We start from the raw sequence: 16,017 nt of genomic DNA on the forward strand, positions 1-16,017 counted from the left end.
TGGATGGAGGGAGGGAGGGAGGGAGGAAGGAAGGAAGGAAGGAAGGAAGGAGGGAAGGAGGGAAGGAAGGAGGGAAGGAAGGAAGGAAGGAAGGAAGGAAGGAAGGAAGGAAGGAAGGAGAGAGAGAAGAAAACATGCCACAGTTCTAGATATCTCTTAAACTGTAATCATGCAGTACTAAGTAATTATGTAACTGAGTTTCTAATCCAAGGAATCTGATCTTTACTGTAATATCTACCACATAGAGACAGGTTAAGGACTAGACTGTAATTCCATCAGTACAGGGACCTTCTAGTGAACTCTCTAACAACACAGGTTGGGCACCTTTTCTGCAACCTAAGAGTCTCAGAAAGTTGCCTAGAGAACTCCAAGGTTATTATGTAACTTGCCTAAGGTCACTCAGTCATTGTGGGTCAGAAATAGGACTTGAACGCTATTCTTCCTGGCCTGCAGATCAACTCTCTTCCATTCTTCCTTCCAAAAACCACATAGATGTCATTTCTTGATTTCAACACAAAAGTCTTTACTAAAGGAATGCACAGGACAAACCATACATATGCTCCTAAGTGATAAAACAGTAACCAAAGTAAATGTTGAGTTTAAAAAAAAAAAAGACAAGATTTTACTGATAAAAAAGTAGCACTGGTTAGAGTTGGGCAGTTACTAGTTACAGTTACAGTTACACAGTTACAAGTACTGTGATTTCTCATAAAATTGTGAAAATTCACTAAATTATATTCTAAACCGATTAGACTTGTACTAAACTTGCAGATTCTGAAAATAGGGTCTATAAACGTGTCATTTTAGTACTCTAATAAGTGTATTCGGTATTTATAATCCTATCTATTTTATGTTACATATTTGAAAACATTATTCTGAGAACAGTTAGGGACCTCCTTTCCCAAATCCAAATACAACTGCTGATTTCTGTATTATGCTTTATGAAGCTAATGCAACATTATCATACCCCATCTAAAACCTGCGACTTCCGTCTTGGAGAGACAAATTTGTAATCAACTGCATCTTACCTGCTAGCCTGATTTTAGACAAGTTGATGGGTCTTGTAGCATAATTAACTCTACTCCTTTCCCTAATCTGTCATTCCTCTAATACTTGTAACTCAATTCTCATCTTCTCCTATCGTATACATTCTTCCTTGTATCAGAAGCAGAACAGTCTGCTCTTCGAAATGACCAAAAAATGCTGGATGAAATGCTGCCTCAATCATGATGAGGCCATGTGAATCCCAGCTTCACAATGAGGAGCTGTGGAATCCCCCAAGAAGGGAGTAACTATCTGTGGTAACAGTTTAGAGTAAAGAGCTCGTCAGTCTATTAGAATTTTAAAAGTTCTTTCTTTTATTGGAACTTCCAAGGTCTCAGACTGGCTTTCTAAAGCACTTTCCACCGGTTACTCAAATACTTTTCCTAATAACAAAGTACAATATTCTTATTCTTCCTTTATTATTTTTTACACATTCTTTTGTTTTTAAATTTTCAGTTTTAACTTCTCTCCCTCCTTCCTACCCCTTCCCCCAACCACTGAGAAGGTAAGCAACATGATATCAATCACACACGTGAAATCATGCAAACATATTTCCCTATTAGTCATATCTCAACAAAAAGCAAGAAAAATAAAGAGTGTAAGAAAATTATACTTCAATTTGCACTCAGTTTATCAGTTCTCTCTCTGGAGGTAGACAGCATTTTTTCACCAGTGAATCCTCTGGAAATGTCTTGATCACTACATACTGATCAGAGTAGTCAAGTCTTTCAAAGCTGATAATCATTACACCATTGTGTGATGATCTCCTGGTTCTTCTCACTCTACTTTGCATCAGGTTCTATTAGAAGTCTTGCCATGTTTTTCTGAAACCACCCTATTCATCATTTCTTTTAGCACAAGAGTACAGCATCACAATCACATAGCATAACTTGTTCATGGCCGAACAATATATTTTCATGCAGTAACAGGGAATAAAGAAACTTTCCACATGACTAGTGTATAGGGATGACAGAATAAAGGTAAGAAACAATGTGATCATCTTTCTCCAAGAAGGACATCTCTCTTGAGAGTTCTGTCAATACTCAGAAGACTGACAAAAAAGCAATAGTCAAAAACATAGAAAATGGGGGTGTGGAGAAATGCTGTCAGGAATTCTATCAGACTGAGATGTTTCTCAAATCTCAAGACTATGGGTAAAGACAAAACTTGAGCCTGGATCTGAAGGAGCAAGGCATACAGGGAAATCTTAAATACAAAATATATTTAAAAAATAAAAGCATGGAACAGAAGGTAAGATTCACCCATGTGGTACAGTGGAAAGATTGATGTAGTTGAAGTCAGAGGAACAGATTTCAAACTCTGCCTCTATGTCTTATTTGTGTGAGATTGGCAAGCTACTGAACCTCCAAAAAACTAAGTTCACTCATTGGTAAAAGTGAGGGGGATTTGGATGGCATAATCTCAAAGGTCCCTTCAGTTCTAAAAGTGGATTATTTTATATAGTACCTGGTCAACAACATTTTGTCTGATATCTTGTTTTTAACACCAGCAACCTAGTACTGTTAAGCTGTGACTTCCAATTTTTAACTTTGGCCAAAAAGGGGAAGTTCTGGTATGAGTTTTTTTTTTCCATAAAATTCTACAAAGGTTGGCAAATTAAAACATACCAATCCTGATGACATATATGATTTCTTTATCTACAATGTCTGAGAAAGAATACCCTTTTTTACATGCCTGCTTTAAAGTTTTTCTTGCAGCAGAATGACACTAAGGGATGGGTGTGGCATTAGATTTAAGAAACATGATACAATGAACTCTATCTAAATCGCTTAATTTGAGTCTCAGTTTCCTCATCTACAAAACGGGGATAATGTGTATATGACATACCTTACAGGGTTTCGGTGATGAAAGGGCTTTGTAAATTTTTTTAAGTATTATATAAATGTGAGCTATTCTTAAGTATCAAGCATGAACAGTGAGACGGCTAACATGGAAATGTTTTGCATGACTGTACCTGTATAATCTATATCAAATTGCTTGCCTTCTCAAGACAGGGAAAGCGGAGGGAGGGAGGAAGAGAATTTGGAACTCAAAATAAAGAATGAAGAGTGAATGTGACTTTTATGATTAATTGGATATTTTGCTTAACTTATCGCTATCGCCTATAGTGCCAATTTTCATGTTACCTTCCCCGTGAGAATGGAAGGTCCCTGAGGACAGGGTTTTGTTTTTGTCCTTTGTGTCCCCCAGCACTTTGCAGTATTTGGCACCTAAATATATGCTTGCTGACTTGATATGGCTTAAAAGATCTAGAATACAATATACTTATCATGAAATCTATACCGAATGTCATTTAATCTTTCTTTGATCATTCTGACGAAAGGCCTTTGCAATGCCTTTATGAAAATGAATTACAAGTTAGTACTACAGCCAAAACTGACTGCTTGAACTTTACTAGTTGCTTCAAGCCTGATAAACAGGAGTCCACCATTCTATATAAACTCAGTATCCACTTATTTAATTTTTCATGTACCACAAAGTAGGGTTCCAGTATCGAGAGTTGGAAGGAGAGTTGGGACATCTTTTCAAGGTTGATAAACCTAAAACCTCCAATTTAGGTACAACATTGTATTTACATATAGAATCAGAGATCTAGAGTTTAAAAAGACATTAAGTCACCTAGTTCTCATTTCAAGATGAGGAAACTAAGTCTCATAGAAGTGAACTGATTTTCTAACATATCGAATCAACTGAGAAATCTTTCTATTTTTACCTCCACAGCAACTCACCCTCAATCCCTTCTCTCTACAAGCCCTAAGCACCCCTCATCTATATTTTCCAACAACCTCTGAATTGGCCACCCTGCAGATTCATTATCCATCTTCCACGCAGCTGCCAAAGTGATTTTCCTTAAGCCCAACTATGATGACATCACTACGCTACTCAATAAACTCCCTGCTGCCTCTAAGACCAAATATAAAGTCCTTGGTTGAGTTTTTAAAGCCATACCTGGTCCCAACATACCCGTCCAGCCTCATTGTCTCCCCGGCCTACCGTCCATCATCCTAGCAAACTGGCCTTCTCTGTTCCTCACACATAACACTGTAGCTCCTATTCCATTCATGGAATACATTCCCTCTTCACCTCCACCTCAATGAAGCCTTCTCTTCCTTTCAGAAATAGCCCTATGTGGTTTGAGACACTACCACCCCCAAAAGCTGATGAACTTTCTCATTAATTTTTTTAAAAATTCACAGTGTACAAGAATAATTAAGAAAAATGTGAACTATAAAAGCTATGTGCGTGCGCACGCACACACACACACACACACACACACAAGCAAGTGGTCTGAAAGATCAAGTTGGCTGATTCTCCAAATCTTAAATTTACAAGTAGCTCCAACTTTTTAGCCACATTCATACACAAATAAACAATCACTCATCCTTCTTATGGGCAGGGGTTCTTAAAAATGGATCCACAATTTTTTTTAATATTTTTACAACTTTTCCCAATAAAATTGGTTTCCTTTGCATAATATGTATTTTATTAATGTATTTAAAAACATTATTCTGAGAACGGGTCCATAGGTTTCACCAGCCTTCTAAAGGTATCTAACATAAAAAAAAGGTTAAGAACACCACTCTAGGATTTCATTTTTGAACACAAACAGAAAGAGACCCGTTTGCAAAGTCCTGCCTACCTGCCTCAAATTAGCTTAAAGTTAATTTCTACCTACATAGAATCCAGAAAGTGCAGCAACAATAGAATCAGTGGGATATAAGTTAAAAGCTCAGCTAGGTGCTACAGTAGGTAGAGCACTGAGCTAGGAATCAAGAAAACTCATCTTTCCGAGTTCAAATCCAGCTTCAGCTACTAGCTGTGTGACCCTGGGCAAGTCATGCCCTGTTTGCCTCAGTTTCCTCACCTGTAAAATGAGCTGGAGAAGGAAACGGCAGGCCACAGTAAGTATCTTTGCCAAGAAAACCCCAAATAGGGTCCTGAAGAGTTGGACATAAGAGTCTGAAATAACTCAACAACAATAAAAGTAAGTTTCCTTCAGGAGAAGAAATTATCTGGGATAAAACTCCAAATTTCCAACCTGAAATTTCTTCTCTTCCCCTACAGCCTTAAAAATGACAATCCTGTTAGAATGTGAATTGGTCATTTTTTAATCCTTGGATACCAAAAATATGAACCACCTGTTTTGCTGTTTTTTCCTTCCCTGTATCAAAACCTTACTACTCACTCCCTCCCTACATCCATCAGGGTTTGAGGGCTTCAGAAGTAACCAAATGGGGGAACTACAGGAACCATTCAATCCTGATTAAGTGAGCCGTTCTTTTATTTCTTTTGTCTCCTGGAGAATGTAGATGATGACCTGCTTCTTTTCAACATTGTAAGTTTTGTTTTTAACCCTCTTAAGTTAAAAATACATAAATAAACAAAACAAGTAAAATCGAAAACTCCAAGATTTCAATGAATTATGACTACTATTATTATTAGTGTGTGGTAGCTGGCAAGCAAGAGACATGTTTTATAATCTTATTACCCGCACCAAGTCTATGAAGCAGAGTGCAACCAACAGATGGGAGCTAAGCTCTGCCAAGAATATGCATTGTATTAACCACTGAAGAAAATCTAAAGGCTTGAGGTTTTGTTTTATTAAACTGTTCAGAATACACAATCTGAACCATAAGGTTTCTTTTTTATAGATCTTGGCTACCCCATTTTATAGTAACAGTAAAATACCAAGAAAGCATAAAAAATGTTTGACCTCAGCTCTGTAGAAAGATTCCTAAATGCAATTCTTTAGCCTTGTATGAACTCTGGCCAAAAGGAGTTTTTTGTATTTGTGTCAAAATCCGCTCTCCTACCTAAGGTTTTCATTTTGTTTTGCTTTGTTTTTAAGCCTCTAGTAATCCCAAACTGTTTATACAGGAGTTCTTAAGCAGGTTTAGTTGCACCAAAATTGATGGGAAATAAAGGAAGATTCCTTCTGGAGAAGTGGGATAAAATTCCAAAACATCAGTAAACAAAGAGTATGTACATAAAATTTGATATTCAAAACTTCAAGAGCTGATAGCCACCACATGTCTAACTGCAAAAAGACCATCTGAAATGAATCCTAGCTTTTAGTAAATCAAGACTTTGTAAATGAATTCAGCGCAGTTTCTGATACTCTGGACCTGGTGACCTTTGGGCATCCACACTGATGGGAAGGGTGGTGAAGAATGTCCCCTTTCTGGATTCCCTTCTCCCTCCCCCCACCAACTCTCAAATTAGCTAATGGTCATCTAAGTGTTCAGTCCTTATCTAATAACTATGTGGTCTTGTTACAATGATTAACTCCCAAATCTGAATGTTTTTAAAGGGGAAATAAGAAAAAAAAATCTTTATCTTAGTCATCTGTTAATAGCAGAATTTCACTCATTCTATGTTAAGAGCCAACCTCATACATCCTCTTCCCACCTTTAACAATTTTAGGTACATTTTATAATGTCCTAGGCTGGAAATTCCTTGGGGGGTGGGGGTAAACTTTCTAACTCACTGACAAATTGACTCTTTCCTGGCAAATCTCTCCCCCTACAAGTTTTACAAGAGAAAGTAGCCAGAGGGAACTTTCTTTTGTCATTTCCACATTCTGCAAAGGAAGTAAACCTCAGTTTAACAACCTAATTGATCAGCAGGCTAACTCCTTTGCTGCTAGATCTTCTTATAGATAACAGTCCTTGGATCACTGGGAAGTGTCTTTAAAAGCCTAAAGATTTTACATCTTCATTAAAATACTATTCCTTAATAGGGAGCATAGCCAAACTAAGAACAAAAATAGTATGCAATTTAGCTGATTATTCTAATCAGTACCAGGTCCAGATACAGGGTGTTATTCAGTCTTTCTATTCCCAAACAGCTCACCATCCCACAGTATTATCTAGCAAGCACACACACTCATAAGCTTTGCAAAGTGCATCCCGTACCCCTGTCACCAACTCTCACCTGGACTACTGAATCAATCTTCTAATTGGTCTGTCTGCTTCAAGGTTCTCCCTTCTTCAATCCACTCTCCACTCGGAAACCTAAGTGGTTTTCTAAAGCATAGGTCCAACCATATCACTCCTCCTGTGACTCCCTATCACTTCGAGGATCAAATAAGAAACCTTCAGTTTGGCGTCTGCCCCTTTCCTACCTCTCTAGTCTTCTTACACTTCTGTCCAGCCTGTGATCCAACGATACCGAACTAGTCTTACTAGTCCCTTCACACGCCTCGCCAGCTCCCACCTCCACACTCTTGCACAGGCAGAACAGAACCCTGTGCCTTGGATATTCTCCCTCCTCACCTCCACCTCTGACCTTTCAGGCTTCCTTCTGCTCTGATTCCACCTGCAAGAAGAGTTTCCAGGTCCTTTATCTTCTAATGTCTTTCCTTCTCTCTACTCTTTATCTTGTAGGTACCTAGTTACTTACATGTGCTCTCCCCTTTTAGAATGTACACTCCAGGAGGGCAGGCATTGTTTTTGCCTTCCTCTGTATCCCCCAGCTAAGCTCAATGCAATGCCAGGTACCTAATAGTCACCTGATGAACAGTTGACCGGCCATCTGACCTCCAAATATCAGAGTTCTTTCTACTCCTAAAAGCTTTCCATCCCTTTACTGAGATTGGAGCCATTGTCATTCCACTTTCAATTAAGATGCATTACATTTTCTGGAGCCCTAATCAAACATAAAGAAATGAAGCCATCTAATACCACAAGATTTGGATTTGGGAAGAAGGGTAGAGAGGAATGAGAAATCATCTACAACGCCATTCACCTCCACTGAAGAATGGTGGGACTCAGTTTACTGAGTTACTCAAACTTTACCTACCATGACCTTCATTCAGTTCTCCTGGTAGAACAGCTTAGCTAGGGGGTGTCTAGGTGGCACAGTGAATAGAGCACCGGCCCTGGAGTACCTTTTCAAATTCAAATTTGGCCTCAGACACTTAACACAAAAACTAGCCCTGTGACCTTGGGGAAGTCACTTAATCCCAATTGCCCTCCAAAAAAGCAAGGAAAAAAAAAAGAATATTTTAGCTAGGTGAAATAAAGTCCCTGCTGAACCACATATAGAGGGTTCCTTAAAATGCTTTAAAATGTTTTCATTCCTTTCAAATAATAATAACAATAGCTTATATTTAGCATTAAATATGACCTTCACTGCCATGAATTCCACCAGGTTAGGGGTAGATTTATCCTTCTCAGAATAGTATTTTTAAATGTTCAAAGTAAAACTCAAAAGATTACAAGAGAAGCTAATTTTACTGGAAAATAATTTTTTAAAAGTAAGCTTCCAGATTTGATTTTCAGTAGAGCTTTAGTTTCCAAGCAGTTTATAGTCATTGTCTTGTCTCCATCTTTGCAACAGGGAAAAAAAATCAGTACTTTAGAAAACAGAGGCCTAGGCAGTATGTGAATGTAAGGGGAGAAGGCTATTCCGCACCTTTACAATCGCCCCAACTGTAATGGGTGCTCCAGTGAATCACCATAGCTCAGGCCCTAATTCCCTCCCTGGTGGGCTGCAGTACTTAGCATGCCATTCAGTTCTGAGTCTCTGAGCTGTGAAAAGTGGATAATCAGCTAATGGATATTTCAAAGGGAAATGATTACAGGTGACAACTTACTATGAAGCCTAAGCCCCAAGTGAACAGTGGAGTGTGACAAAAGCAGTTCATCTCCAATTAATGCTCATCTCAGAACCGGAGTCCCTCTCCTGACCCCCTTCCATGGAACCCTTTCCTTTCCTTCTTTCTTGCTGTACCCCCTCATTTAATTTTCTCTATTCATCATCCTCTCTCCCTTCCTGAGTCTCCCACTCCAGTGTCCCTCCTTCCGCGTGCCATTATATGGAACCAAAGAGAGTATTTTAACATTAGTTAGTATTTCATATTTAATATCAATTAATAATAATTTAAAATTGCATTTTCTGAATGAAACTGCAACAAAGGGCTGGCCTTGGAGCTTTGAAACCTACTGAGTCTAGTATTGCTTCTGATACATACCGCTTGTGTCATCACAAACAAGTCACTGAATATCTCAGTGTCCCCAAGCAACTTTCTATACTATTAGTTATATGAGCTGTTCATATGAATCAGTGGAATCATTTTGCACACCAGCAACTCCCCACACTGATCAAGTTGGTATACTGGACCTCCCCCCTGTCCAATCAAAAAAGTGAATAAAGATCTCTATTCTTAACTTTAAAACAAGTAAGGTTTTTATTTAGTATTTTAAAAATCAATTAGGGGCAGTTATGTGTCTCAGCGAATAGAGCACTGGGCCTGAAGTCAGGAGGACCTGAGATTAAATTTGGCCTCAGATACTTAACACTTACTAGCCATGTGACCTTGGGCGAGTCACTTAACCCCAATTGCCCTGCCTTCTCCCCTCCAAAACAAAAGAAAAAATCAATTAACATTAATTTATTGAGTGGCTACCATGTGTCAGGAACTGTTTCTGATTCTAGAGATACAAATACAAAGAATAAAGCAAAGATAACTCTCTAAGAGCTTAGATTTTATTGGAGGAGCACTAATTTAAGCTTTGGTACTAATAATGCTTGTTAGAGAAGAGACAGATGTCTTCGAGAGAAGTTCAGGTTTGGGAAAACTAAATGAAAGGATTAACAGATATCATAAGAGTCTATAAGACGGCCTTGCACATTTTAGGGAGTGTTAGGGGCAGCTAGGTAGTACGGTGGAGAGAATGCTGAACCTGGATTCAGGAAGACCTGAATTTTTCAAACCTTCAAAGTCTTACTAGCTGAGTGACCCTGGGCAAGTCACTTGACATCTTTCTGCTTCACTTTCATCTTATGTAAAATGGGGGGGGGTAATAAGAGTATCCCCAGAATTTATTATGGCTCTTCTTATGGCACTGAATAAATAAATGCTTGCTGAGTTGCTTTGACTTGATTCACTATGGTGTCAGTGTAGTTCTGAATCAAATTTAAAAAGGCCTTCAACTTTCTAGGACTAACTTTCACCTTCTATCTCTAGGAACAGGGCCGCATAGGGATCCTTCTTCCCTCCAGTTCCGAGGCTAGAAACAGTGTCGGCCTGCCTAATCCCTCTCATAACCCAATCCTGATTTACCAAGGGAGGCACATGCATCTAAGCATATATAAATCCAAGGGAGAAAGATAAAACGCTCTCAGCCTTTCAGAGAAAAGTAATGCACATTCATATAACTTCTGAAGAATATAGTTGATTTGTTTTGGGTCGTGTTTAAACAACAAATCAATAATGTAAGTTAGGGGAGCCAGTTTCCAAAAGTTCAGAAAAAAATGATCGGTGTGATCAAATGGAAAAAAGGAAGACACCTGAAGATGAATGGCAGACTCGTAAAGAAGAAATCCAGAGGAAGAAAGGGGGTGTATGTATGGTTTCACAGAGAAATTCTACAAAGCCTTAGCTTCATGGCAGCCATCCATTTAACAAATTGTGATTAATGACTCCAGATCAGTTACTGTGCTAAGTACTCCAATAATGTGAGAAAGAGTGTGGGGAGGAGGTGCCAAGTGGTCCAGAAGGGGAGCGGATCATGGTCAGCACTAAGGTGAAGACAGCAAAGTGGCAGGAAGGGAGGAGCTGAGATGCCTGGCACTGCATAACCAAGTTAAAAACTACAGGAGAAGGAAAGGTGGAAGCAAGCTTACTGCCTTTAAGAGACCTTCTGCATAAGGCTCCTGAGGATACGCAGGTGCGTCAACCAGTGGGCAGACAGTCAGAAGAAACTGGATGCGTCTCAGAGTCCCTATCTTGGCCATCTTAACAGTAGCTCTGCGGCACTGCTCAGTGCTTGTGTGAGTTCATTGTCAGTAAAGGGTTAACTCTTTAACAGGAAGGCATTTCAAAGGCAGCCCCAGCTCTGCTTATGGTATGGTGCTTCTTCCTAGGGGCTACCCCCTTGGCACTCAAAGTATTATTGGTCAAAAACCTCTGTGGTTGCTTTTTAAGGCATTCCTGATCAAACACCCTTAGACATTAAGGTTCAGAGGAGCAAGATGGTGTGTGCAGCAGAAAGAACGCTAGATTTTGAGCTATGGGACCTGAGTTTTAATCCCACATCTGCAATTTATTACACACCCAAGTTTGGGGGACTCAGTTTCCTTCACAGTAAGAAGACTGGAATAGGCATCCCCTCCTAGCTCCAGACCAATGGCCTTATAATTTGTTTATGAATATATTTTCTGATTTAAGTCACTTTATAGCTTCTTTGTATCAGAGATGTTCTCAAAATAAGGTTGTATCAATATAGTGAGACTGTTAAAAAAAATATCTCCAAGGAATGAGGAGAAGAAACTGTCATCTTTGTAATCCAGGCCTCCCTTATTGTCCTCACTTTTATTATAAGAGGAATAAGAAAACTTACACCTTTATGACTTTACTTGAGGATGGACTCAATTCAATCCCTGGATTTCACCCACATGCACCCCACACAGTCTAACCTGTAGTTAAGTCTTGTGCTCTCTACCTTCAAGTGACAGGTCTCTTACACGTTCACATCCCCTTCTCTCCCTGACAAAGGCCCTCATTACCTCGTACCTGGACTAGAGCAATAGCCTGCTGGTCCCTGATGCAAGTCTCTCCCCACTCAAGGCAACTGCCAAAGTGATCCTCAAAAGTGAAAGTCTGACCACACCCCACCTGCCTGGCTCAATAAACTCCAGTGGCCCCATTACTTCCATAATTAAATAAAAAGTCTTTTGTTTGGGTTGTTTAATCCTTTACAGCCAGACCCTTCCTACTTTTCAGTCCTCTGACACCACTCCCTTCCAAGTACTCTACAACCCAGCAACACTGATTTATTTGCTATCCCCTGAACAGGGAATATTCTCCTTTATCACCTCTACCTCTTGGCAAATTCTATCTTCTGCAAGAAACCCTTCCCATGCTCCTTAATTTCTAGTGTGTTCTCTCTGAGATTATCTGCTAAGCAATCAATAAACATCTATTAAGCACTAACCATGTGTCAGGCACTGTGCTAAGTGCTGGGGACACAAAAAGAGGCAAGAAAGAGTCCCTGCCCTCCAAGAGCTTACAATCTGAAGGAAGAGAAAACATGCCAACAAATATATACAAAGCAAGCGATGTGAAGAATGAAGAGGAGATGATATGACAGAGGGAGGCATTGGGATTAACAGGGTTTAGGGAAGGCTTACTGTAGGAGGGATTTTAGTTGGGACTTAAAGGAAGCCAGGAAGGTCAGTCATTAGAGTGGAAAAGAGAGCATTCCAGCATCTCTCTGTCTCTCTGTCTCTATCTCTCTCTGTCTCTCTCTCTCTCTCTCTCTCTCTCTCTCTCTGTCTCTCTCTCTCTCTGTGTCTCTCTCTCTCTCTGTCTCTCTCTCCCCCCCTGTCTCTCTCCTCTGTCTGTGTGTGTGTGTGTCTCTCTCTGTCTCTCTGTCTCTGTCTCTCTCTCCTCTGTCTCTGTGTGTGTGTCTCTCTGTCTCTGTCTCTCTCCTCTGTTTCTCTCTCTCTCCTCTGTCTCTGTGTGTGTCTCTCTCTCTGTCTCTCTCTGTCTCTCTCTCTCTCTCTCTCTCTCTGTCTCTCTCTCCCCCTCTGTCTCTCTCCTCTCTCTCCTCTGTCTCTGTGTGTGTGTCTCTCTCTCTGTCTCTCTCTCTCTCTCTGTCTCTCTCTCTCTCTCTGTGTCTCTCTGTCTCTGTCTCTCTCTCTGTCTCTCTCAAACACGCACACATGAACAGTGTTGTTTGTATGTTGTCTTCTCCCTTAGAATGTCAGCTCATTGAGGGCAGATGTTTTTGCCTCTCCTTTGGCACAGTGGTTGGTAAGTAATTAGTGTCAGATGTAATGAAGTGATGCCTCTTGCAGAAGATGAGACGATAGACAGACAGACAGAAAGACAAATACATGAAAAACTAATGAATGAGTAAATAAATGCTTAATGTTGATAATGATGATAATGAAGGTGACTGATGGTGAAGATGATGATAAAAACTAAAATTAATTTGAGCTTTTTGGCTTCAAAAATAATTATTCCCCCCCTAAAGCCCCATGCTCATGCCTCTTTGTGGCATGGCTGGGTTCTTGTAGGCCATGGCCACAAAGTACAAGGTCTGATAGGTCCTACATCAAGCTGAACTCCCAAGTATAAGACCAGCAATGGACTGGATGTCTGTCATCCAAGGAACAGCCCAGCTAAGTTGAGAGACTTGGGATCAGAGGATGAGCCGTGAAGTCAGAAACACTCATGAAGACGGTCCAAGAACTAGAAGAGTGATAATGCACGTTCATGCATAGCTGGCTGTAAGCTGTCTCCCATCAGACTGAATGCCCCTTGAGAGCAAAGACTCTTGTGCCTTTCTTGGAATTCTCAGAATTCTTAGCACAGTGCTTGGCACATAGGTACCTACTGGACTACTGGCTATAACATCCTTCAGGGTGATCTATCAGTGGGGAGAGAGCTCAGAACAATCAAGTCATGGGTTCCTGAAATAAGTATTTACTACAGTTACTACACAAAACTCTCTCCTTCCCTATTTTAATATAACACAGTTGTCTATCACCAATATTTCAAAAACATAAAAATCTTTACAGATAAACTTCTGCCCAAATGCTTAGAGATGCTATCTGTAGAACTCGCTTAAGTCTCTGGCCATCCTTCTCGCAGCTGTCAAAACAGCATTCCTAAAGCAGAATTCTGACCAAGTCACTTCCCTGATCAAACCAGAACGGTTCTTATCCCTTTAAGGTAAAATACAAGCTCCTCAACTTGGCCTTTAAGGAGCTTCAAAATCGGGTTCTGACCTTTTCACTTACTTCACTTTCAGACTTAGGGCCAAACCCCTCCGCTTACTTTCATCAAACTTAACTACAGGCCTCCAACAGAACAGCATAGGCTCCATTTCCTGACCCCCAGCCCTGGCACACCTTGTCTCTCAAGCCTGGAAAGCAGTCCCTCTCCACCTCTGGCTGCCTCCACATCTCAGCTCTCCTGAAAGACTTTCCCAGTCTTGCCAGTTTTGGGTGATCTCTGCTTCCTCAATTCTTCTTGGATGTATTTGTTACATGTTGCACCTTCCAGTAAAATGTAAGCTCACTGCGGGCCAGGGGCAGGTCTGGGGTTTTGGGGTGGTTTTTTTTTTTGGTTTTTTAATTTTTTACTTTGTAGCCCCAGCATCTAGTACAATGACTTGTACATAGCAGGTCTCCTTCACTATCAGCTAAATTGAACCGACTTGAGTTGGAGCCTGGCTCTAATAGCTTCCAGCTAGGTGACCATGGGGAATGAATTTTCACTCCTCTGAACCTCACTTTCCCCCTCTATAAAGTGGAGCTAAAAATGCTTGTGCTCAGCCATCTTGCAAAGTTGCTACAAAGATAGCACTTTCTAAATTTTTAGGGGCTATAAGAAATTAAGTGGTGATTTTTAATTGCCATTTAGAATCCTTCTTATATTTGATTCATAGAGACAAAGATTCCATATTATATATATTTCAGATTTATATAGCTATTACATGATATATACATATATATCTGAAACTTTATGTATTATATATGAACACATGTGACATTTTTCACTATGAAAAAGGGAAAGAAAAGGAGATAGTAAAGGCACATTCTGAGACTTACTTCGACTTTAGAATAGGAAATCTTAGAGGCATTCATATCTGTCTCACCTTGATAGACAAACTTAATTAACCTTTGCTATTCTGTTCCAACCTACTGTTTTAGACAAAAGCATTGACCCATAAACAATATGTTACCATCAGAATCTCAATTGCCGAGACACCAAGAGATATAGCCCTATCAGCAGTATCGGAAAATAAACCACTTAGATTAGCTCCTCTAAGAAATATGGATTATATTCATGTCACACATGAGCTGTCAGAAACATTAGGATACTTTTAACATAAATCTGCTGTGTGAAGGCTATCGTATGAAGATAGTGAATGATATACTACCAAAAGGCCAAGTTGGGATTATTTGGGGTTATCTACAAAGTTTACCTGTACACATACAAACCCAAAAGCAAACAGACCAAAAAAAATGACTGGCCTGCTTTTCAAGTTATGGTAAAACAGTCAGTGTACTCTCATTTAAATGGATAAAATTAATGTAACAGGTGAAAGTAACCTAAGAAATATAAAATTCAGAATCACAGGCTATCTGAGCTGGAAGGGACCCTAGGAATAATTTAGCCTAATACTCAGAGATCTTCAGCAGTTCGCTCAAAACCTCACAGATATCTGAGTATAATAGATGACATCTTACCTACTGGATCTCCCCTAGCACCAAGCAGGGTCCTCTTTACATAGTAGGCACTTAAAAATACTGAATGAATGAATGAATACACAGTGACAGGGCTAGGACTAGAATTCAGCTTTCCTAATTCCCAATTCACCATTCTTTCTACTAAGAACATTTTCTCCCAAAGAAAAGCATAGGGGTTCAAAGGAGGAATGGGATGACCAATTCTCTAGGCAGGTACCTGAATTCAAAATTTCTATCAGATACTTAGTTGTGTGACTACTAAATCGCATAAATCTCTTCTGCAAGTCACTTAATCTGTCAGGATGAGTGCCTGTAAAGCAGTTTCCTGAATTTCCACTACCGGTCTACAAAATATTTGCTTCTAATTGAACCTACTTGAGATCTGCAATCCTTCGTTCCAAAGATGAAAGGCAGGGGATCATAGCAGATAGAGAGCTATCCTTGAAGTCTCATAGACCAGGGTTCAAATACCACCTCACACATACCTGCTTCATGACCCTAGAAAAATGACTTAACCCTCAGTACTAGAGGCAATTATCTACAACTATAAAATGCAGAAAAGGCGCTGATCTGCCTTGGTGGACAGAATTTCTTCATCCAGGAGCTCACTATATCAATGAAATCACAAGTTTAAGTCCCAATCCTTACCTTCACTGTGGTCATGCTCAATTATAACAGAATCTTCATGTTTGTGACACATCTTCTGGGAAGCCCCAATGTATGGTCATACAGCTTCTCTTTCAC

At 39.8% G+C, this 16,017-nt stretch overlaps 1 protein-coding gene across 2 annotated transcripts in view; it reads right to left on the reverse strand.

The window, feature by feature from the left end:
• Positions 1 to 16,017, reverse strand: part of DMRT1 (doublesex and mab-3 related transcription factor 1) — a 147,789-nt gene that overhangs the window by 54,259 nt on the left and 77,513 nt on the right. The gene's annotated exons all lie outside the window — the stretch shown is intronic.

Source organism: Petaurus breviceps, unplaced genomic scaffold (assembly GCF_028583685.1).
Source record: "Petaurus breviceps papuanus isolate PSGF00001 unplaced genomic scaffold, PetGlider_PUasm1.0 118, whole genome shotgun sequence".
Taxonomy (NCBI): domain Eukaryota; kingdom Metazoa; phylum Chordata; class Mammalia; order Diprotodontia; family Petauridae; genus Petaurus; species Petaurus breviceps.